This window comes from Callospermophilus lateralis, unplaced genomic scaffold, assembly GCF_048772815.1.
Source record: "Callospermophilus lateralis isolate mCalLat2 unplaced genomic scaffold, mCalLat2.hap1 Scaffold_62, whole genome shotgun sequence".
NCBI classification, from domain to species: Eukaryota; Metazoa; Chordata; class Mammalia; order Rodentia; family Sciuridae; genus Callospermophilus; species Callospermophilus lateralis.
The window spans coordinates 1,312,683-1,338,184 of NW_027514663.1; the positions used below are offsets into that span (position 1 = coordinate 1,312,683).

The 25,502-nt window shown below is 32.2% G+C and overlaps 1 pseudogene; it reads right to left on the minus strand.

Annotated features, from left to right (window-relative positions):
• The window catches only part of LOC143389759 (zinc finger protein 280D-like), a 49,825-nt pseudogene extending 25,092 nt beyond the window's left edge, over window positions 1-24,733 (minus strand).
• Between the last annotated feature and the right edge of the window lie 769 nt (window positions 24,734-25,502).

Genomic DNA, 25,502 nt, shown 5'->3' on the forward strand with positions numbered 1-25,502 from the left:
CACTATAGGAGTAATCACAGAGGGTACACTCTATATCTATTGCTGTCTATAGCAAAATTGCCTGAAATACCAGACAGACTACCCTCTTGCAAGTCCTATAAAGAAAATAAATCACTTAGGCTCTGACATATATTGTGTAAAAATCTTTAACCACAGCCAAAGAAGCCACAGGAAAGTACACAAGGAAGTACAAATTGAATTAAATTCAATACTAAATAGAAACCCAGTGACCCAAGGCTCACCAAGAAATAGTGGAAAAGAGTGAAAGATATCCATCCCAGTGGATGAGCAAATCTCAACATACAAACACAAGAAATATGAAAGCACAAGGCAGTAGAATAGCTCCTGAGATTTATAAATCTCTAATAAATCTCTAATCCAAAGATATAAAAGTAGATGAACTACTTGACAGAGAAATTAAGAGAATATTTTTTTTTAAAAAAACAGTTCAATGAATTCCAAGAGGATATAAGAGCTGAATGAATTAAGGAAACCAATGCAGGATATGAATGAGAAATCTGATAGACAGGGATTTTGAAACCGTACCAACCAGAATTCTTGCAAATGAAAAGCTCAATAAGTCAGATTTTTAAAAACTCACTTGAAAGCCCCACCAAAATATTAGATAGACCAAAAGAAAGAATAACAAGACTTAAAGAAAAAGTTGAGGAGTTACCAGATTCAGAAACTAATTTTAAAAAGTCAGTAAAAATGAACATAATATACAAGATCTCTAGGATACGATTGAAGAACCAAACACAGGTATGATCAGAAAAGATGAGGGAGAAGAGCTACAGATTGAAGGCATAGAAAGTCTATTCAGCGAAATGTCAGAAGATAGCTTCCCAAATACTGGAAAAGACATGGATATCCAGGTCAAAGAGAAATAAAGAGCCCCAAGTAGCCAAGCGCCATGGTGCTTGCGTGTAATCCCAGCAACTTGGGAGGCTGAGATAGGAGGATCATGAGTTCAAAGCCAGACTCAGCAACTGCCAAGGCACTAAGCAACTCAGTGAGACCCTCTCTCTAATAAAATACAAAATTGGGCTGGGGGTGTGGCTCAGTGGTTGAGTGACTCTGAGTTCAATCCCTCGTATCAAAACAAAACAAAATAAAACAAAAAAACCCAAGTAGACATAACAAAAAGAAAAAAGAAAAGAAATAAAAAAGCTTACCCACAACATATTATATTTAAACTCCCAAAAGTACCTAAAAAAATATTTATAAAGCTGCAAAAAAGAAGGGTCAAATCATATTTTAAGACAAAGACATCAGAGTAACAGTGGATTTCTTAGAAGAAACTCAAAAAGGCCAGAAGGGCAAGGAATGATGTATTTCAAGGCCTAAAAAAAAAATAAATGTCAAACTCAATTAACATACCTAGCAAAGTTTCCCAAATCAAAGGAAAAATAAAGAACTTTCATGATAAGCATACATTAAAGGAATTCCTGACCACTAAATCAGCATTATGGAATATACATAAGGGAATTCTACACAGAAGTGAGGAAGAAAGACTAACACAAAAATAATGACACAGGAAAAAATAAATTTCATTAGACGAGATTAGAACAGCTAATAAGAAAAAAAAGGAGAGAATCAAACAGTATTAATAAAATCATCAAATCTCTAAGATGAATAAAAGAGCAAGACACAACATAGAACATTCAAAACAACTAGGAAAAAAACTTCAGCCTGGGCTGGGGATGTGGCTCAAGCGGTAGTGTGCTCGCCTAGCATGCGTGCGGTCCGGGTTCGATCCTCAGCACCACATATAAAGATGTTGTGTCCGCCAAAAACTAAAAAATAAATATTAAAAATCTCTCTCTCTCTCTCTCTCTCTCTCTCTCTCTCTCTCTCTCTCTCTCTCTCTCTCTCCTCTCTATAAAAAAAAAAAAAACTTCAGCCAGGCATGGTGGCACATGCCTGTAATCCCAGCACCTGGGCAGCCTGAGGCAGGAGGGTTGTGTGTTCAAAGTCAGGTTTAGCAACTTACCAAGACCCTAAGCAACTCAGTGAGACTCTGTCTCTAATAAAATACAAAACAGGGCTTGGGATATGACTCAGTGGTTGAGTGCCCCTGAGTTCAATCTGCCGCAGCCTGGCTGGCTGGGCAAAATAACCGGGGGGGATGACGAATAACTTGTGTACGTTGATGCAGCAGGAATGGGAGCCATTTATTGTAGGACAACTGAGGTATTTATACATTTTACACAGCTTATCTAATTAACATAAAATAGATACAGCAGTCAACCAATAAGGAATCTCCACACTTCATGGCTTGCTTTTGTTACTTCACAAACCACTCCCTCTGGCATTTGGCCAGGCACCATCCAGACTTGTTTACAGACTCTAACATTTCTCTGGCAAAATAACAGGTGCCAATCTGACTTGTTTACAGACCTTAGCATCGATCTTTGGCACAAAAAAAAATAATTTTAAAAATTACAGAATAACAAGGAAAAAAGTGCACACGCACCTTTGAATAAGAATTCTCAACATAAATGGTCTTAATTCTTCAATTTAAAGGTGCAGATTAGCTCATTAGATTAAAAAAGAAGACCAAATAATATACATCCTAAAAAACTCACTGGCAAAAACATACACAAACTGAAAGTGAAAGGATGGAAAATGATACTGTAAGCAAACCAAATCCAAAAGCAAGCAGCAATAGCTATACTCATAGATGACAAAACAGAAAAAACAAAGGAGGTCATTACATATTGATAAAGGAAATAATTCATCAAGACACATTAACAATTACAAACATATATGCACCAAACATAAGAGCACCAATTTTATAAAACACCACAGGACACAAAGGGAGAGATGACCCTAATAATGAGTAACTGCAGTAGCCACTTTCACCATACAGACCAAATAAAATCAACCAAAAAAACATCAGGGGTGAATTATACCATAGTTCAAATAACTTAACAGACATATACATCTAAGGGCTGCAAAACGTGTATTCTTTTCATCAGTGCATGAAACTTTTTACAAAATAGATCATATTTCTGACCATAAAGCAAGAGTTAACTAATTCAGAAAAACTGAAATGATTACTTGTATCTTATTGTATCATGATGGAATGAAACCAGAAATTTGTAACAAGAAAAACTGCAGTAATTATATCAAAACATTGAGGCTAAAAATACACTGGTGAACAAACAGTAGGTTATGGAAAAAATCAGGAAGGAAACTTAAAAATTCCAAGAATCAAATAAAAATGAAAACATAATATAGTATAACCTGTGGGATACAGTGAAAACAGTACTTTGGGGGAAGTTTATAGATATGAATGGCTATATTGAGGGAGGTAGGGGGAGCAGATACCAAATAATAACCTAAGATAAATCTCAAGGTCTTTGAAAAACAAGAATAAACTAAGGGGCCAGGTGCAGAGGCTCACACCTATAACCCCAGTGGCTTGGGAGGCTGAGGCAGGAGCATCACAAGTTCAAAGCCAGCCTCAGCAACAGTGAGACCCTGTCTCTAAAGATAATACAAAACAGGGCTAGGGATGCGGCTCAGTGGTTGAGTGCCCATGAGTTCAATCCCTGGTACCAAAAAAAAGAAAAGAAAAAATCAATAAAACAAAGAGCTGTTTCTTTGAAAAGAAAAATGAAATTGAAAAACTTTTACCAAATTTAACCAAAAGAAAGAGAAGACCCAAATTAACAAAAATAGAGATGAAAAAGGTATACTACAAAAGACAACATTCATAAGATCCTTCAGGAAAATCTGGGAAAACTACATACCAAAAAAATGGAATATCTAGAAGAAATGGAGGAGATTCTGGACACAAATTTTAAAAATCCAAATAGATCAGTAATGAGCAATGTGACTGAAGCAGGAGAAAAGTCTCCAAACAAGGAAAAGCCCATGCCTAGACAGATTCAATGCTGAAATTTACCAGATTTTAAAGAACAGCAATGCTTCTTAAGCTATTTAGAAAAAAAAAGGAAAAAAATGTTTCCAAACTCAGCTTACCAAGCTAGAATTACCCTGCAACCAAGACCTGATAATGACACAACAAAAAAGAGAAAACTATAGACTGATATCCTTGATAAACATAAATGCAAATAAATGCAAAATCCTCAATAAAATACAAATTCAATGGCACATTAAAAAGCTTGTCCACAAGTTGGCTTCATGAAAGGGATGCAAGGATGGTTTAACACACACAATTGAATAAATGTAATATAGCACATTAATACAAAAATAAATAGAGGATAAAAAACATGATCTCAAAAAACCTTTGATAAAATTCAGTAAAGCTTCATGATAAAATGCTCTGAATAAACTATATATAACACAATCATACTTTATCATAAAAAAGGATATATATAACACACCCATAGCCAACATCATACTGAATACAGAAAAATTGAAAGTGTCCCTTCTAAACTCAGCAACAAGGACCTGGAGTTGTGGCTCAGCAGTAGAACGCTCACGTAGTGCATGCGGGGCACTGGGTTTGATCCTCAGCACCACGTAAAAATGAATAAATAAAATAGAGGTATTGTGTTCAGCTACAACTAAAAAATAAACACTAAAATAAATAAATAAATAAACTCAGCAATAAGACAAGTATATCTGTTCTCACCAATCTTTTTTTTAATTGAATATGACAGTGGAATGGATTACAATTATAATTTTTTATAAATATGACAGTGGAATGCATTACAATTTTTTTATAAATATGACAGTGGAATGCATTACAATTCATATTACACATATAGAGTACACTTTTTCATACCTCTGGTTATATATAAAGTGTATTGACACCAATTGGTGCCTTCATACATGTTCCACCACTCTTATTCAATATAGTAGTACTTAAAACCTTAGCCAGGCCAATAAGGCAACAGAAAGAAATAAAAGGGATAAAGATAGGATAGGAGGAAGTCAATGTATCTCTTGATTACAGACACAATTCTATACTCAGAAAATCCTAGACTACACCAAAATACTCTTAGAACTGACAAATTCAGCAGAGTTGTAAGATTTTACAAAATGCACACACAAAAAAATAGTAGCTTTTCTAGACACCAATAACAAACTCACTGAGAAAGAAATCAAAAAGCAATCCTATTCACAGTAGTCTCAGAAAACAAAAACTAAAATACCTAGGAATAAATAAAACCAGAACTGTGAAAGACTTCTATAATAAAAATGACCCCAAAGAGGTATAAACATAAAGAACTTGAGGGAAAAAGAAAAAACTAATGGAACATGGGAAGGCTTCCCATGTTCATATTAGGAGAATATAATTTAAATGGCTATACCACCAAAAGTGATCTACATGTACCATGCAATCCCTATGAAAATATCAATGACATTATTCATAGAACTTGAAAAAAATCCTAAAATTTGTATGGAATCATAAAAGACCTAGAATAGTCAAAGCAATCCTCAGCAGAATGCACAATGTAGGAGCCATCACAATATCTGACTTAAAAATACACTACACAGCTATAGTAACAAAGATATCTACTGACGTAAAAACAAACATGAAGGCTATGAATAGAATAGAAAAACAAGAATAAAGCCACAAATCTAGAGCGAACAGATTCTTGACAAAGGTGTCAAAAATATATCAGAAAAAAGAAACCTTTTCAAACTGGATAGAAAACTGGAAATTCACTTATAAAAGACTGAAAATACCAGACCTTATCTTACATCCTGAACAAAAATAAAGTCAAGATGGATGGATCAAAGATTTTAATGTAAGACCTGAAACTCTGAAACTACTAGAAGAAAACATTGGGGAAAAATTTCAAGATACTGATACAAGCAATCGTTGATTGCCTGAATAGGACTTCAATAACTTAGGGAACAAAAGCAAGAACTGACAAATGGGATGATATCAAACTAAAATGCTTTTGCAGTGCAAGGGAACAACAGAATGAAAAGACAGCCTATAGAATGGGAGAAAACCTTGCCAACTACTCATCTAACAAATTATTAATATCCAGGACATATAAAGAACTCAAAAAACTTAACAACAAAAAAACAAGTAAAGTAATCTAAATTTTAGAATGGGCAAATTATCTACACAGACACTTCTCTAAAGAAATACAAATGGCCATAAATACATGAAAAAATATTCAATATCTTTATCCATCAGGGAACTACAAATCAAAACTACATTGAGATTCTATCTTACCCCAGAATGCTATTATCAAAAAAAAATCCAAAAATGCTTGCAAAGACATGGGAAAAAAAAACTCTTACACTCTTGTGGGAATATAACAGTACATACAGACACTATTAAAATGGGTATGAAGGTTCCTCAAAATATTTTTAAAAAATTAAAAATGGAACTATCATATGATTCAAGTTTATCAATTCTGGGTATATTATTATGATCCAAAGGAAATTAAGTCAGAATACAAGAGATACCTACATATCCATTTTTACTACAGTACTATTCACAATACCCAAGCTATGGAATTAGACTAGTTGCTGATCGACATATGAGTGGGATAAAGAAAATACGGTATATATTTTTCAGCCATAAAAATGAATGAAATCACGTCATGTGCAGAAAAAAAGATGAAATTGGAGGACACCATATTAAGCAAAATAATTAAGAGACAGAACAAGCATTATAGTTTTTTCTCATATGTGGAAACTTAAAAAATAGCTAAGATGTAGCACAGTGGTAGAGCCTAGCATGCACAAAGCCCTGGGTCCAGTCAATTATCCAGTACTGCCCAAAATACATAAAGATAACCTGGAAATAGGAAAGACATTCTTAAGGAAAAGAAAAGGGACAAAAGGTAGGGGTCGGAAAGGAAGGACAAGAGAGGGTAGGAGAGTGGATGGATATGATCAAAGCACAATATATATACACACATTGAAACATCACAGTGAAACTTCTTAATTTGTACAATAAGGACATATTAATAATTATAAATTTAAAAATTAAAAAAAATTCAAAAGAATAACTACAAGATTAAAGTCTGATCAGTTGCGGGGAGGACTGAATGTAGTCTTTTTTTTTGTCCTCTCCACCTATGATGCAAAACATAAAAAACATCAGGTGTCTCACCAAAACATTATAAAGAAGAGGAAATTGAAAATACTCACAGGGGAATAGTTTCATATAGAACCAAAGCACTAAATTGAAGTGATTAGAGGCTACACTACACTACTACTAGAGCTGGAAGTGGTATAGATCAAATATAGTCTGTACATTAATAAAGAGCCTGTGTTTAAAAATTTAAAAGGATCCCTTGCTTTTTTCTTTCTTTCTTTTTTTGTAAAATGCGACAAAAAAGTTGTGTACTGTTGAAAGAGTGAGCAAGAACTTTTCCTTACTTCTTTGCCACAGAACCCTTCTTTTTCTTATATAATCTAAAAAATTCCTTAAAATCTGAATTTCAGAGTCTCCTACAATAATAAAAAACTCAAACTAGTTCAAGAGAATTATATAAACTATGCTCTGAACTGTGTGTTAAAACAATTATTTCATATGAAACACTTCACCATTTGAAGTTTATGTCTGACTATTAAAAATTAAAATGTAAAAACTCAGATTTTCATATGTAATATGACATGTACATGTTGGCGATTATGAAAATAAGGTAACAAAATATCTAAGTAATTAAAAAATTAAACAAATGTTTTCTAAATTTGAAAAACAATATGACCAATAAAATATTGATTTTTTAAAATAAAATAAGAATAAGCATCCATTATAAATATATGAACTTAATTTCTTAAATCTGATGATTAAGGAATGCCAGTCTTACATAATTACTATGAAAGCAGATTTTTATCTAAGCTAAATAAAAATTCCATTATGAGAAGATTTCTGATCTAAATATTGAGATAGACCTTAGTGACTGTAAATCTCAAAAAATTCCTTTTTGAGAGGGGGAGTCTCACTATGTTGCCCAAATGGCCTTGAACTTGTAATCCTCTATCCTCATCTTCCCAAGTAGTTGCAAATATAATCATGTGCCACCATGCCTGGCTTCAACCTTTATAAAAATTAAATTCTGAAAGTTTTACCTTCATGTGATTTTTAAAAGGATCCAAAAGATTGAAATGAATATTGCACTTGGAACAAGCTCTTGGAAAAGGTGTTCCATTTTTAGATTGATTTGATGAAGTATTTGCACCTAAAATAAATTCAGAACATTTATGATTCAAAACTCATCACTTTTGAACATTAAATAATCACTGATAGTTTCAAAATTTATAATAATTTCTAAAATTTATGTATAAATACTATAGTAATTTTTATAGTATAGAATGTCAGATTTCATATTTACCTTTTGATGGCATAGCCTGGGAAGATGTCAGTGAAGGAGATTTAACTGAAGGGAATTCAGCTGGAGAATTTGTTCCAGAAACACCCTCACAGGGCTTAGGCTTTTTTGGATTAACACTGTTTACTTCAGAAGCAGAAGGACATTTTGATAAAAATGAACTTTCATTCACACCTACAATGATTTAAACAGTGGAAAAAATATTTTAGAACACCTAGAATACTACTCATAACTAAGTACAAATACTTTGGAGTTAATTTACAGATAATATAATTAATTATCATATCACACAAATAACAAGAAAAATTAAGTGATCCAAACTCAGGGCATATACAGAAATAGTATAAACTTTTATTATAAACTCCAAGAATTAAGATAATTTGTAAAATAACATTTCTATGCAAGAAATTCTAAATGTGGCTTCAAACAGAAATATATAAACTGTTATAAAAGAAGCCAGACAAAAAATTTTAAAGCAGAAAACACTGAACCAAGTTCCCAGAAATAAATTACTTTTGGATACTTAAATGTGATAGAATTTCTTAAAAAAAAAGAAAGAAAATCTGACAATAACTTTTATTTGTTCCAAAAATTGATACCCTCATATGCTTTTTTATTTAGCAATTTAAAATGTCTACTGCAATGTTAGCTCTTTTCTCACCTAACAAACTGAAGAGTGGTCTACTGACAGCTTTAGGTGATTTTAACCACTTATTGCCATGTACAAAGTGGAAACAAATAAGTTTGAATAATAGTTTACTCATTCATATGAAAGGGCACATAATACAGAGAGTTAGTATAAGGATTTTCATACTATGTTCCCCAGAATTTAATGGGGTCATTTTAGGGAATATGTTGGGCCATGTCTGACAAAAAAACACTTTTCCATTTTATTTATTAGATATTAACATAAAATTTTGTTTGTACAGGGATTTCATTAAAAAAAAAACCTCTTCCATTTAAAAACCATTACCTTAAGGATAAAGAATTTAGACCTATTTAGAGCATTACTAAGAAAAATGGGGATATTTAGACTATAACCAAGCCAGGCAAAGTCCTCTTAGAAAATAATACACAATGGGCTTTGTAAAAATGGATTCTAAAACTGTACATCATATTTTAATAATGCCAACTATACACTAAAAGTAGAAGCAGTGAATAAACTACAAACATTCTAGGCTTTTAAGTCAGACAAGATAAGTTCAAATCCAGACTACGTCAGTCTCTAGCTATGCACTCTTAAGCTTATTTAATTAATTTCTCTGAGTTTAAGCTTCCTTTTTTGTAAAATAAGTTATAATGCCTTATTTTACAGAGCTATTTAAGAAAAAGATAATATACTTAAAATATCCCAAGAAAATATTTGGTACATAAAAAGCACTCAGTAGAAAGTGAAAGGTACTATCATTACTAACTAAATATTTTCCATCTTTATTTCAGAGGGGAAAAATTATTCCAACAGATATAATAGTGAGAACAAATATGCCATAAAAATAAAAAGTATTATAGTAGTTAGCTTCTCTGTTCCATCCTTTGAGATAACATAAAAATGATCTCCCACTAATGAAGCACTCTATTACAAACTGCAGGTCCATAAGAAAGATTCCATGAGATCCCTTTAGCATTCTTGTGAGATGTTTAGGTTACCCGAAAAACCACTAGGTGCTAGCATTTCAAATGAATCAGTTGATTTTACAACAGGCTAAATAGTAGAAATAGATTGCTTTAATGGAAGAATTTAACAGAAGAAATCTCAATGTTAAAAAAAGTCACTTGCATTTGATTGAACTTCTGATTCTTTAGCTTATCTTCGTTCTATTAGGCTGTGCTATTCCCTACTTTTAAGAAATTCTATCTCTGCCAGTATAAATCCTATACTCACTCAAGATCAAACTCAAATTCAATCTTCTCTGAACCCTCATAATTTCTACAGTGTGTTACTGAACATCATAGTTCATATAATTATTCATATTTATCATACATAACTGCTGTAATGTCATTTAAACCTTATAAATGCATTTTTAAATTTCCTTATCTTATTTGGCCATCAGAAAAGCCCTGAATAGAATGGCAATCATCAAGAATACAGGCAACAATAAATGTTGACGAGGATGTGGGGAAAAATGTATACTCATATATTGTTGGTGGGACTGAAAATTGGTACAACCACGATGGAAAGCAGTATGGAGATTCTTCAGAAAACTTGAAAGGGAACCACCATTTGACCCAGTTATCCCACTCCTCAGTTTATACCCAAAGGACTTAAAATCTGCATATTAGAGTAATGCAGCCATGTCAATGTTTATAGAAGCTCAATTCACAATAGCTAAAGTATGGAACTAATCTAGGTGTTCTTCAATAGATGAATGGGTAAAGAAAATGTGATATATATATATATATATATATATATATATATATATATATGATATAAAATGTGATATATATACATATATATATATATATATATATATATATCAATATATATCATGCTAAGAGAAATAATCCAACCCCGAAAAATCAAAGGCCAAATGCTTTCTCCAATACCTGGATGCTAATTCACAATAAGATGGGAGGCACTAGAGAAGAATAGCATTACCTTAAAATAGGTAGAGAGAAGTGAAGGGAGGGGAGAGGAGGGAAGGTGATGTGGGAATAGGAAGGATCATAGAATGAAACAGACATTATTACTTTATGTATATGTGATTGCATGAGCTATATGTTTCTATAACATTTACACTAAGAAAAATGAGAAATTATATCCCACTATGTATATCAAAGTGCATAAATGCATTCTCCTGTCATGTATAGCTAATTAAAACAAATTTTAAAATTAAAAAAAGCCTGGAATAAACTATATTAAAAATTAAAATAAAGGGCTGGGGTTGTGGCTCAGTGGTAGACTGCTCACCTAGCATGTGTGAGGCATTGGGTTCAATCCTCAGCACTACATAAAAATGAAATAGATACTGTGTGTCCACCTACAACTAAAAAAATAAATATTTTTTAAAAAAGAATTTAAGTGAAATCTCCAAATGGCTGATTCAGGTATGGTGAATGAATGCATAATATAAGAATAATAAGTACCTCTACTTTGAATAATATCAGAAAACAAAAGTGGAAAGAATAGGTGTCATAATCCTTACTTTTAAGAAGTTTCAAGAACTCATATCTTCTATGAATAAAAGTCCATGCATTTTGTAAAACCAGATTTATCACAAATACATTCCCATTTCTCTTTGGGTCTTACCTACTTTATTAACTAGAAGTTTACTAGGTATGTACTGACACCAAGAGAAGTGAGTATCAAATATTGCTGAAAAGAAAAACAGTGGTGTACATCTAAAATCACAATGACTCATGAGGCTGAGGTAAGAGGATTGAAAGTTTGAGGGCAACTCAACAACAGCTAGTCTCAAGTAAAAATATTTTTTATAAAGTTCAAGCTCAGTGGTAGAATGCTTGCTTAGCACATGTAATGCCCTAGATTCAAATCCTCTATACCACACGCACAAAAAAGGAAAAACATTAAGCATTATTACTATGGAAAAAGAATGGACAGAAGTTGAGTTTGGTAGATTCTTCACACTGATCTGTTTAGTAAACAACCTAAAAACTCCAAAAAAAAAATCATATACATCTCTACCTCATCAAATATTTGAAACACATAAAAATTGCCAGTATATAAAGATTAAGTACTTTGATTACAGAAAATTTTCAATAAGACAAAATTCATACTATACAAATGCATTTTGATTAATGAAGAATTTTGTTATACCCTCAATGAATTTAAAATCTTCTTCAATAGGTAAATTTCATTACTTCTTCAAATAGCATTTATTGAGTACTTACTATGTACAAATCATTTATTTAATGTGGTTACTTTACACTAACACTTTAAAATCATGTTTTACTATCATATTGAGACCATTTATTGAACTAGAGTGACACTAACCTAATGAAGAAATCAATAATAACAAACACTTTTTCCCCTAACTGGTCATAGAAACTAATTTTTAAAATAGAATATTTAGGGCATATGAGGACCTCTCTAATTCATATAAATTACTTTAAGGTGTTAAGTTTGGCTCCAAGTGAGAATGAGTTCAAAGAAGTTTAGCCAAGATTTTATATAAAATTACCCAAAAAGGCATTCAAAAACTATTAGCACAACTCCATGTTACAATATATGAAAGACTTCACAAGAGGATATGAGCTTCAAAATAGAAAGTTAATTCCATAAGCAAATTCATCAAGTTTTTCTTTTATAACTTTTTGGAAAAAGTACTAATACCAACCTGCTATAGAAAGTGTTGGTCCCCCTTGGTAATGTGATAATCCTGTCTCCTGGGTCAAGTCAAATAGTAATTCTGAAGAATTATTAGATACAACTTGTGATGAGCTCAGTATGTAATCCTGGTAAAATATTTCAGAGAAAGAATATTACATTTATTCATTATAGTTATAATTATTTTTCATAAAATTTATAAATGCAAATTAATTATATGCCAATATTCTAAGAATAACCTTTGATGCCTCAATTATTAATAAGCTTAAAAACACAAAGATGATTTCTAATTTGCCAAAATTATAATTTACTAAAACTTTGAAAGCAAGCTAATAGAGCTGGTCTATTCCTGACTAGCCAATTAATTTGAAGAAAAAATTATAGTCCAACATTTTCAAGATAAAAGAAAAGTAAATCCACTTTACATTAATAATAGTGATACACTCTGAGAGGGATTCTAAAAATGCTGTATCACCATCAAAAAGCAAATAATAGAACTTGGCAAAATCTTGGGCTAAAGAAGGAGACAAGTATAAAACATATTAACAAGGTTATAAAAATTAAAAGTTCTTGTGCCTCTAAAAAATTCTGCATCCTGGTGTCTGAGGTGTGGCTCAGCGGTAAAGCACTTGCCTTCCACATGTGAGGCACTGGGTTCGAACCTCAGCACCACATAAAAGTAAATAAATAAAATAAAGATACTGCATCCATGTACAACTAAAAAATATTTTTTTAAAATCCTGCTTTCAAAATATCAATACAAACAAACAGAAATATTAAGGATGAATATATCAGACAATATGAATTTTGGAACCATGTTTCTTGAAGAATGTTATAGATCAGAAAAGACTGGTCCCCTCACTCTTCCTATCATTCCACAGAAAGCTGTGGTAGGCCAACCTCTCCTTTTATAAGGCAAATATAAAAGCAACCTGGCCAGTAGACTGAATAAGTAAGAATGCCAACCAGACAGGGAATAGAATAGAAGTTATTTACAGAAGTGATCTGGGTCAGCAGCCCTGCTCCTAGAGACCAGAGCCTCAAAGGAAATTTCAGCCCTTCCATGAGGAGAAAGGGTGGTTCAAACTAGCAGGAAGATCTCAAGAAAAGAGAAGTGAAAAGTATGAGATGAACTATGCTGTGGTCAAATATACAGTAATAGATACATTTATATGAAAATATACACATATATTTATTATAAATAATTATGAAAATTGTGGTCAATAAATTTAGGAATATTCAAATAGCATTGTATATTAAGAATACTGACACATACACAAAACACATACCACAATATTATGCTCCAATGCCATTTTCATAAAAAACAATCATTGTTGAGAGTAAGCCAGACCACTCTACATGTTGTAATGTATAGCAAGCAAGTTTTAAGATTAACAATGCTTAAAAATCAAACTGGAAAAAAAGACAGCTACTTTTAGAAAAAAAAATGGGCAAAGGACATAAACTGAGATAATTCAAACTAAAATGCAATTGCCAATATATTCAAAATACCTTTTTTCCAACATACTAGTCAAAGAAATGCAAATAATAGTGTTTACTGTATTGGCACTCTTCAATACTGCAAAATATATAATTAGCGGCTACTCTTAAGAGTATCAAGATCAAAAAAAGAATTAATAACTGCAGAAAACATAAGACTAAGAATAAACTACAAGGTGAGATCATGAATAGGATCCTGGAAAGAAAAGGAACATTAATGGAAAAACTGGTGAAATTCTAATAAGGTCTGAGGTTTAGTTCATATTAATTGCCTGTGATAAAAAGTTAACATTGGGGGAAAATGGGTAAGAGAAATATAGGAACTGTTTGAATTATTTTTTTCTTGTAAGACTAATGATAGAACTGTTATGTCTTATTGATATGTGGTTCCCTTAAGCAGTGGGAGGGAGGGGAAGAAAGGGAGCAAGGGAGTAGGAATGATGTGGAATGAGTTAGATATCATTACCCTAAGTATATGTATGAAGACATGAATGGTGTGAAAATACTTTGTGCACAATCAGTGACTTGAAAAATTGTGCTCTATATGTGTAATATAAAATCAACTGCATTCTGCCATTGTGTATAACAAATTAGAATAAATAAATAATTTAATTAAACAGACTAATGATAGTTTGAATTAAGTTAAAGTTTAAAAATGATGACTGGGGATGTGGCTCAAGCGGTAGCGTGCTCGCCTGGCATGCATGGGGCGCTAGGTTCGATCCCCAACACCACATAAAAATAAAAAATAAAAATATTATATTCACCTAAAAACTAAAAAAATAAATAAATTTTTAAAAAAATGATGAAACATTCACTACTGGCAAAGTAGAGATTATATTTTGGTATAATCTGCATAAAAATGTTAGCAGTAGTTACAAAAGCCTTTAAAATAAGGTTCACATGATTAAATTATTCTACATTCAAGGATTCATGATAAGGAAATGAAAGTGTAATGGAAAATTATTTATAATAGCAGAAACATTAAAACCTATATATCCAATAATAGAGGAGTGGTAAAATAAATTGATGGATAATCATGCAGTTATTAACATCAAGATTTTGAGAAATAATCAATGATATGATCCAAGTAGAATGTTCAGTAAAAAGTGAAATACATATTGACATATACAACATGATCCGGATATATTCTTCTCTCTTTTCTAAACTTTCCTCACAAAATACATATTATTTTATAACAAAATTTGAAGTATTTTGTTTATAAATTGAGGGCTGATCAAGTTTAAGAATTTTGATTTGTTCTAACTTTGTTACTAACTTTCCAATTGACACAGAACTGTTAAGAAGTTATAGAAATAAGTTATTACTGTAACACAAATAACATCTAGAATTTAGTACCAAAAAGGCAGATATGGATATTTGAGCCTTAAAATGTAGTTTAAAAAATCAATAATGCCATACTGAACTATAACTAAGCAAAATTTTACTTCGATTTAAATATTTTTTCTAAATATATGCACTTTAAGAATTGAAAATTTCATTTTCTAAAATAGTTCTTTTAACATAAGTATAATAAAGTTAATGCTGTTAAACACTTTTCTAGAAGAAAACTCTGGTTAATTATCACAATTTCAGAGAGCAGGCAATCCACTAATCAACAATAACTAATTAAAATAATTCTCCAATTGAGAATTTTTAATGTATTATAAAAACAGTCCAGAAAAATGTCATATACAATAATAAGAGTAGAACAAGCACTTTACTGGCATTCAGAAGATTTGCATTTTTATTTAACTATGTAACCTTGGGCAATTCACTTCTGAACTTCAAGTTATTCATCTTCCGACAAATAACGGCCACAATTATGTTTATATGTAATTGCTCGTCATAGTAAATATATCAAGTAGTCATCACAAAAGAACTAATAAAGCCCTTCCTGGTTGAGGAAGGTTCCCAATACAGCACCATTTGTTTTGGATGGAGCCGAAATTAGAATCCTGGTCTGACCCTTAAGCAGTATCATACTAACTTTATAAGTAATAATATATTCCATCCCTGCCTACCTGAAAGAGATGATGAAATACAAAGACAGTTCATGGAAAAAGTAAACATACACACATATAAAAGATGACATAAAATGGGAAACTATTAATCAATTTATTAAAACCAATGGCTTCCAAAATACAGGGAGAAAATTCCTTAAATAGGACTCTCAATTCATTCTAGAATACACCTCTATCATTCTTAACTTTACGGAGATCTCTGGGAGTTCTTAAAAATCTATTATTTCCAGGCCCCACCCAGACCAACTGGCAAAACTGTTATTGGTTTATTTGTTTTTTTTTTTTTTTAAAGAACCCAAGAATTGGGAACCACCAATTGAAGTACTTTGACTTTAAAACTAGGCCTACAAAAACACAACAGTCCAAGTCAAAAAAATCTCTAGTTTTTAACTTTGTAACATCAAAGATACCACCTGGCTTTGTTATTTTTTCCCCCAAGTTATGTTTGAAATATTTTTACTTATAAACTTCATTAAATAATTGAGTATTTGCTTTCTCTTTTTTCCCCTAAATGCCAAACAGCTATGACAATCATGAGAACACCATTAAGTTAATTTGATTCTAACTAACAGCAAATAATTTTTACATTCTGGGTAGCCTTCCACCTCACTTCAAGAAATAGTAGGATGCTGTCAAGATCAGAGTGGCAGATGTTAAGTTTTCCAAAATTCTAATTTTTACTTGAAAGCTCAAATTATACTATAATCAAGAAATACTACTCTCAGTCATTTTCCTTGAGATGGCAGGTACACTGTGTTCAATTTTGAGGAAGTGATTGCCAACTACCCAAAATTAAAGAACCATGCCTGGCAGATATATACTTAAGTGGTCACCACAATTCCCACCTCCTGTTAATCATATCCTGTGTGATTCCCTCCCTTTTTGTTGGACCTCTGACTTGCTTCTAACCAGTAGAATACAGCAAAAGTAGGGATAAACATGATTTTCTATTTGTAATTACATTACTTCAGACTCTAATGACATTTTGCTAAGGATTCTCTCTTAATACCTTTGAGAAAGCAAATAGCCAACCTGGGAAGACCCATCTGACAAACAATGAACCAAAAAACAGTCAGATACTGAGACTCAGTTTGACAACCTGTAAGGAAATGAATGCTACAAACAACCATGTGAACTTGAAGCAGATACTTCCCCCACAAAGCTTCAGATAAGACTGCAACTTCAGGAACCACATACTGAAAGCGGCCTTGTGAGACCCTAAAGCAGAGGAGCCAGCTAAACCATCATCTGACCCACAGTAATATTACATAAGACTGTGAGATAATGCATGTGTTGTTTTAAGTACATACATGTGTGATAATGTTGATACAAAAAAATAAATAAATAATAGACCATGGTTTGTCAGTCATTGTTTCAAGTAAAAATGGTATTCTATTTTTTGTTGTAATTAATCTTGGAATTTTATTCCTTTACAATTGCCAAAAAATAAAGATAAACAATAAAAACAGCACAATAAGGAAGTCTCGAGTCATACAATGTACACAAATGGGCATATATTTTTCAAATTAAATCCATTATTATATTTCTTATAAAGAATTATTTATTAGTTCTTAGGGATTACCTGAAAAATGTAGTCCTGGTCAAAAGGAAAGAAAAGATCAGATGGGAGAATTCCTGAAGTATGAAAGATACAATATACTTAGTTGTATAAGTACATGATTACAGTCCCTGAACAAAGGACTGCAATCTTGTGCAAAGGACCTATAGTTTCCTCTACCAAAAGTTATCCTTTACCAGTAAAACCATCAACAGCTGCTTGAGGATAGGGTAGGAACCACTCAAAATTGATTAGGCACATTGTAGGAAAAATTTGAGCCCAGGTTTGTGTATCTATACACAGAATGGGTCTGATTATCTATGTTTGGTGTAATGATTCCCTTTCTGCATTTTTGGAATGCTATTCCTAAGTATAGGATGCTCTATCTCCAAGTCACTTGAAATGGAGGACTTGTGTAAAGATATGATAAGGGACCAGCAAGAACAACAGAAACGTAGGAGCACAATACCATCTATTATGTGTAAAACTGGATACCCAGGGAATAGAGTGAAATGTCAAAGAAATTTCCTGGTACACACGGAAGACAACCAAAAACCAAAAAAACAGCCTTCTTCTATCCATGTGTTATCCAGTAAAACTCTATACCTGTAGCCATTAAATTACCAGGTAAGGGTTCCATATACCATGCCATAAATAAGGAAAGAAAATTTAGACTAAAAAGAATATAAGACAATACGAAAAAGATAACTCTTTTGATTCTGAGCTTAAGGAATGAGAATTTCCTAAGATATAAGTAAAACAAACTCAAACTTTCAAATTTCCATACCCCAATTCCATTTATAGTCTAGGTAAGGCATGACCAATATTGAAAGGTAATTAAAATGAAGCAGAAAAATAACTGTTGGTTTCGAAATCCAAAAGGTCATGACCTGGAAACTCACCTGGATCCCTACCCCTTAGACCATCTGGTGCCATCTACCGATTTCATGAAACTTTCAATGAAGGGCTCTGAAAAGGACTTGGCACACCGCTTGAACTGTTAGGCTTAGAAAAGAGCTAATTCTTTTGTAAGAATCTACAGTCTTTCAAAAGACTGTATATTATTTAATTATATATTATATAATTTGCGATTAGTAATATCTAGGGAAAAAACATTTCAGTATGATGGATTAAGCAGATGTCTTACACATAGTCTCCGCCTTATAGGAGAAAACAGGGGAGGCTCATAATGGTCACCTTTTTCAGGTTTAATATGACGAGAAAAAAACCTATATGCCCTACACAGGGATCACTTACATTATAAAGCTATTATTAAATATTTAGTTCAAGAATAAATTTGGGAAATGTCTATTTAGATAAGATGTTCTATTTTTTTAAAAACAGATAGTGTAGCTCATAATTCAATCACACAAGCACCAAACTTCAGACACAGAAGTACTTTATGTATACTATTTCATCATGCAAAATATTTTAAAAGACAAATATTAATGGGTAGAGTTTAAAAATTAATAACATTAATGTTTCATACTTAAACTGGTGTTAATAGATCTTAGTAGTTTCATCAAGGAAATGAGTATAACTGGAATTTTTTTTATTGTGAATATTCGGTAGGTGACTAATATGAATACTACTGGTACAGTTTGGTGCCACTGCTTTGATTCCCACTTAAGGCATAAGTAGCTTACTCACACCATTGCTTCAACATCATCAATGCAAATGTCAACATAGTAGAAAAGGCAAAATTAGTATCTTCAATTACGATGACAATGTCATTGATTTCCAAACCCAGAGAGAGTTTTAGGGAACCCCAGAGGACTTCACAGACTATCCATTGAGAACTGTTAGAACTAGGCAATGCTTCCAATTTTTAGAAAGCAAAAATTCATATACAATGTATAGTTATGTGTGTGTACCCACACATAAAAACTGGTTTAGCCTACAATAAAATCTCAGATCCTCGCCAGCTGTGTGATCTTGAGTGAATCATTTAATCTCTAAGCCTAAGTTTCCTCAACTATAAAATGGGGATAATAACAGCACATACTTCCTAGGGATGCTTAAGAATTAAATAAGATTAATTTATGCATAGCACTTAGCATAAATCCTTGTGTATATTAATAGCTCAATAGATGATAACTATTACTATTAACTATTACTTTTTATTAAGATTTTAAAACTAAACCAAGAAGGTATGTTTTTAGAATAAAAAGCTATGATGGTCTCTCAATAATTTTCCCCATTAAGAACACCTGACTCAGTTTGTGATCTTAAATATTTTGCCATTATGCAATATTCATTATTAATATTTTAACTCAAATTTTGATACATAGTTTTCAACATTATATCTATTCAACTTAATCATATTACCTGACTTATTAATAGGCTGGGGATGTAGTGCCTGCAATTATTACTTTGGGTACTATTTAAGCTATTATAAAAATGGTGACATTTTCTTATGATTTTGCTCCTACTGGATAACTACCTGTGACAGTCCAGAATTTTAACTGAGTACTGCTGATGCTGATTAATAATATCAAACATAACCCTGGGCTGACTATGTAGTTTCAAAAATACTTACAGGTTTAGAAAAAGGCTGAACAATAACAGAGCTATCTGAAGATCTAGATTCAGGATGAAAATTTACTGGCGAGGCAGCCACTGGATTTGATGTTGGGTTCGTATAGTGTTGACTTGTAGGCTTGAATGAAGCAGTAATACCTGTATTTTAAAATTACACAATATATTGAAAATGTTTCTATTAATTTTGTCAAAATACTTTATTTTAAAATTAAAATAGTACAATAATGCTGAACCTTGACTGAGTATGCCATTCTTTATTCCCCTTGAATATGAGCTGGGGTTAACTCTGTTCAAAATATCTAAAAAAATTATATTAATTTTAAAATATGTACTAAGAAAATGGAAATCACAATTTGAAAACAAACAAGTTACTAGAAAGAATATATAAATTATCACTAATTTAAGAATACAGTTAATTTTAAACACATACATCTTTAGCTTCCAAAGAAACAAAAGAAACAAGATTATTAGCCTTGACTATTTTCAAGAGTAAGCACAACTGTTCTCATTAAAACTCAAGATCCAAAAGCCAGAAGAAAAAGGATGACAAATCTGATTATACACAAATCAAAACTGTCTGCAAGACAAAGAAATAGTACACACATTCAACAGCAGTCCAACACACAAAAAGAGTCTACATATTTGAAGTGTTCTAAAATGTATTTATATACAATCTATATCTTTCTTTGAATGGTGACAAGGTTGTACAGAAACTTGAGACTCATTCACACTTTTAAGCATTGCCATAGTAAGTTAAGAAAACAGTAATATGCGGGGCACATTACATTCTTTGATAAATTCTCCTGGTTTAAAACAAATGTATAAATAAAATCAGAAAGGATCTATTTTCTCCTTCTACTTGAAATCTATGTTATTTCTCTATACTTCAGACATCTCAGAGTGGATATCTTAGCAAGTATTGATATCTGTACTCTAACAATATAACAATTTCCAGCCCCATTACTGAATATGAAAGCTAGTAATCCATAGAGGCTATTCTGCCAAAAAGTTAAAAGGATTTAAGTGTGCTAACTGCTACATCATCAAAGTACAGTGGCTATAGGTGATGTCCCTCTTTTTCATAAATATAAGTTGCTAAAAAATGGATATGGTCAGAATCTACAACCCATCGAGGACTTAAGTCAGAGACTCTGAATCATTCACTGCCTATATACAGTTTTAGCCATGTATGAATGACAATGCAATGAGGCCTAGATGTGAGAACTTCCATCTGATACTAATATACACTTAGTATATTCCAAAATTTTAATCTAAGCATTCCAAATCCTTCCTTATGTAACTGCTAAATGAGAAAAGACAGAAATAAACAGATAAACAGTTCACTCGGATAAACAGTTTCACTAGAAATTATTTCCAATCTCAGAAGACCTCGAATGCAACAAGCCAATCTAAGCCTACTTCTTTCTCACACATCTGATATTTAACCTTTGGCTTCCTTCTAGTCTCCAATCACATCCCCATTTTGATTCTCAAGTTCTTACTGGCCTCCCCCTCATCTCTCATCCCTAACTCCTTACAGTAGAACAAGTACACTGAGTCCCATAAGACATTCACAAGTTTTCCATTAATAATAATATCTTATAAAATTCGGCTTTAGTAAAAGTAAATGCTTACTGGAAATTGCTGGTTTTGAACTTGATATCTCTCCAACAAAGATGGGCTCATCATCATCATCATCCTCAACTTCTTTTACTTTCTTCTGCCATGATTCCAGTTCTTCTTCTTCACATTCCATAAAGAGTTCTGCCATTTTTAAATTATCTAATTTTCAAAAGGAGAGAAGTAACCTTATTTTCAAAAAGAAAAATAAAAACATTTTGCAGGGTGAGTACCAGGGATTGAACTAGCGGGCACTAGACCACTGAGCCATATCCCAACCCTATTTTATATTTTATTTAGAGACAGGGTCTCACTGAGTTGCTTAACACCTCGATTTTGCTGAGATTGGCTTTAAACTTGTGATCCTTCTGTCTTGACCTCCCAAGCTGCTGAGATTGCTGGGATTACAGGCTTGCACCACCATGCCTGGCAGTAAAAACATTTTTGTAATACCTGATATTGAAGATCCACTTTAACAATTCTAATAGCAATTTCTGAGTTGATATCCGTAGTCAGCACCCTGTAATAACAGTAAGAAATTCAAATCTCACTAGGATTATAATAGAATAAAAGATAGATAGGAAGACTGAAAATGAAAGATATTAGTTATTTACCATAGATAGAAAACTTAGAGATAATAAAATCCAAAGTGAGTTTCAATAGTACACCTAGATAAACATATTCTATCTAATCATTATTTTTCTAAAGAGATATTAACCACGGGTAGACTAAGACTAAGAAATAACAGGTAGGAAACAAACTAGAATTACTACCAAATTCAGGAACGTTAGGCACAGAGCAAAGCAGAGATAGGTGCTAAATTAAAATACAGGAAATGAGGGAGGCTTATACCAGCCAGGTTATATTACATTTTCTCACCTGAAGAAACCGATCAAAGAAATACATACAGTAAATACTACTTCTCAGAAATTATGACCAAATATACTGAGCTCCTACGAAGCACTTAGATATAGGTGGAACACCAATAGCACCAGGATTTTAGGAAAACCTCCTATCCACAAAAGAAATAAAAATTTCCAGGGTTCTGGCAATATCTTTAATACATCATTTTTAAAAGGTAATTTTTTATTATACTAAAATCATATCATTTCTACTTTTAACTCAAAATTCAAGCAATATTCTACCATAAAACTGAAAGATACCAACTGAAATTATGCTCTGGAGACGGCATACAAAGCAAATATTTCAACAAATTAGATGCCATTCTTTTATAAATATATAGAAAAGTATGTCACAAACCATTCCCTGGTCTAATATTTAAATGTTTAGTAATCTACCTATCAAAGGCCTTCCTATTTTTTCAAATGTCATCGACATCACAAACTGACCCCTTTTTTTTATAATTGTACTATTTTACTAGTTAGATAAGAGTTCTTTAAGTTTTTCAACTCAGATCATTAAAAATACTAAAATCTATATCACTTCTGCACAGAGTACCTTACCTTTATAGTCTATATCATTTCAGTCTACAACATAAAAAGGACATGGACTTGAAATCAAATTGAATGGTTCAAATCTTCACTGCCTTGTAATTGTATGACTGAAGAAATTACTTGAAGCTATTTATGATATCTACCTAAGTTTTATATACATTCAAGAAAATGGAAAAACACCATGTAAAACATCCATTTTCAACTAGAAACTCAACCAATTTATTGCCTGTTTGCACTAATCCTTGGTTCAATTATAACTTCCTCAATAAACCATTATATTTTTATTTTCCTTTGAATTTTGAACTACATTGACAGTCAATATCATTCAATTCAAATGTTAAAACACATGATCTCAAACTACTCTCTTTCTTCATGTCTTAATTTTACATAGCCACAGTCAAATTTAATTCACTGAGAATACATTTCCCCCAGAACATTAGATAATCAACATACCCACAGCATGAGATAACGTATAGATAAGGTGAAGTAAGAGAGTACCTAATTTTAAAAAATTAGAAAAGATCCACTGTGAACTGATAAAAAAAGTACTATTTATTTCCAGCTGATATATGTAATGGGTTAAATTGTGTTTTCTCAAAAGTCATATGCTAAATTCCTAACCCTCACTACCTCAGACTTTGGCTATATTTATAGATAGACCTTTAGAAATAATTATGTTAAAATAAGGTCACTAGGGGCTGGGTGATAGCTCAGTGGTAGAGCACATGCCTTGCATGCATGAGGCACTAGGTTTGAGCCTGAGCACCACATATAAATAAGTAAATAAATAAATAAATAATATTTTTTAAAAAGGTCATGTGGGTGGCAATAAAATCCATATAACTGGTGTCTTTTAACAGAAGTAAAAATTGGGATGCAGGCATATGCACAGAGAGAGGACCATGTGAAAACCTAATGAGAACATGGCTATCTACAAGCCCAAGAGAAAAGCCTGACCCTCCCCTTGTGGCCCTCTGAAGAAACCAACCCTACAAACAAGTTAATCTTGGATTTTAGCCTCAAAAATTATGAGAAAACAAACTTCCATCCTATAAACCACCTAGTCTGTGGTACTTTGTTGTGGCAGCCCTAGAGAACTGATAAGAGTATGCAAAGATCTTCCTTGTTCTTTCTCACAGGACTCTGCCATTGTTAAAATATACAGAATACACTGCAGAGAAAAACGTTAAGGTCACATAGCACTTTTTTAATGTTTTCTAGAAATATTTTTTGTCTATGCATAGAAGAAACACATGAATATACTAAATTGATATTTATCTCTGTTAACAAAAAGAATAAAGTTCACTTCTACTTTACTTTTTTATATGAACATTTGCTACTCCAACAATCTTAGGTTTTTAAGAAAAAGTCCTCCACCTTCTCTTGAAGCAGTTAAACAAAAGCCATACACACTGTCATCTGTTGTGGCCACAACACTTACCTTTTGGTTGAAAAGGGTTTTCGCCCATCAAGTTGCAGAGCTAATTTTCTGTAAATTGTCACCTAAGTACTGATACATGAGATCAGTCAATTTTATGAATCACTTTAAGGAAGACTAAATATTAAAACATGGGACTTGGGATTAAGAAATTATTGGGGAGAATTTTGATCTTAAAACTCACCATGTGACTCCAAACAAGGCAGCAAGTTATATCTGTTTTCCCTCCTGTAAAATAAAGATATATTATCATTAGGGTGGGGTAATTAAACTACAATAAACTCTTTTTTCCTATAAAAAGCTCAATTTTTAAGTTGGATATGTTTGATATATACATAACTCATATAACTGATTCATCCCTAAATAAACCCAATTAAATAAATAAAATGGTGGTTGAAGTACGCACTTAATAATTGAATAAATACAATTAATTACTAAGTAAAAACAATTTTTAAACAATATTCTTTCATAAAAACTAGTAATCAATCACCTCATGATGTATTGTTTTAGTAAATCTGACTTTTCAAATGCCAATTGGCATTCATCTTTATTACCTACTTTTCACGTTTCAGAAATGTAATAATTTCTGTAAGAAAACAAAAGTTAAAATAAATTCTAGTTTATTATTCTTTTTTTTTAGCAACTGAAAAGGAACAAAAACTTGGTTGGATACATTTCATCATAGACTGATACATTCAAAATATAACTACTGAGATCCACCCACACTGGCCTCTGCCGCACAGGGCCCAGGCGCGCAGGGCCTAGGTGCACAGCCCTTTCCCAGTGGGGCAGACACTCGC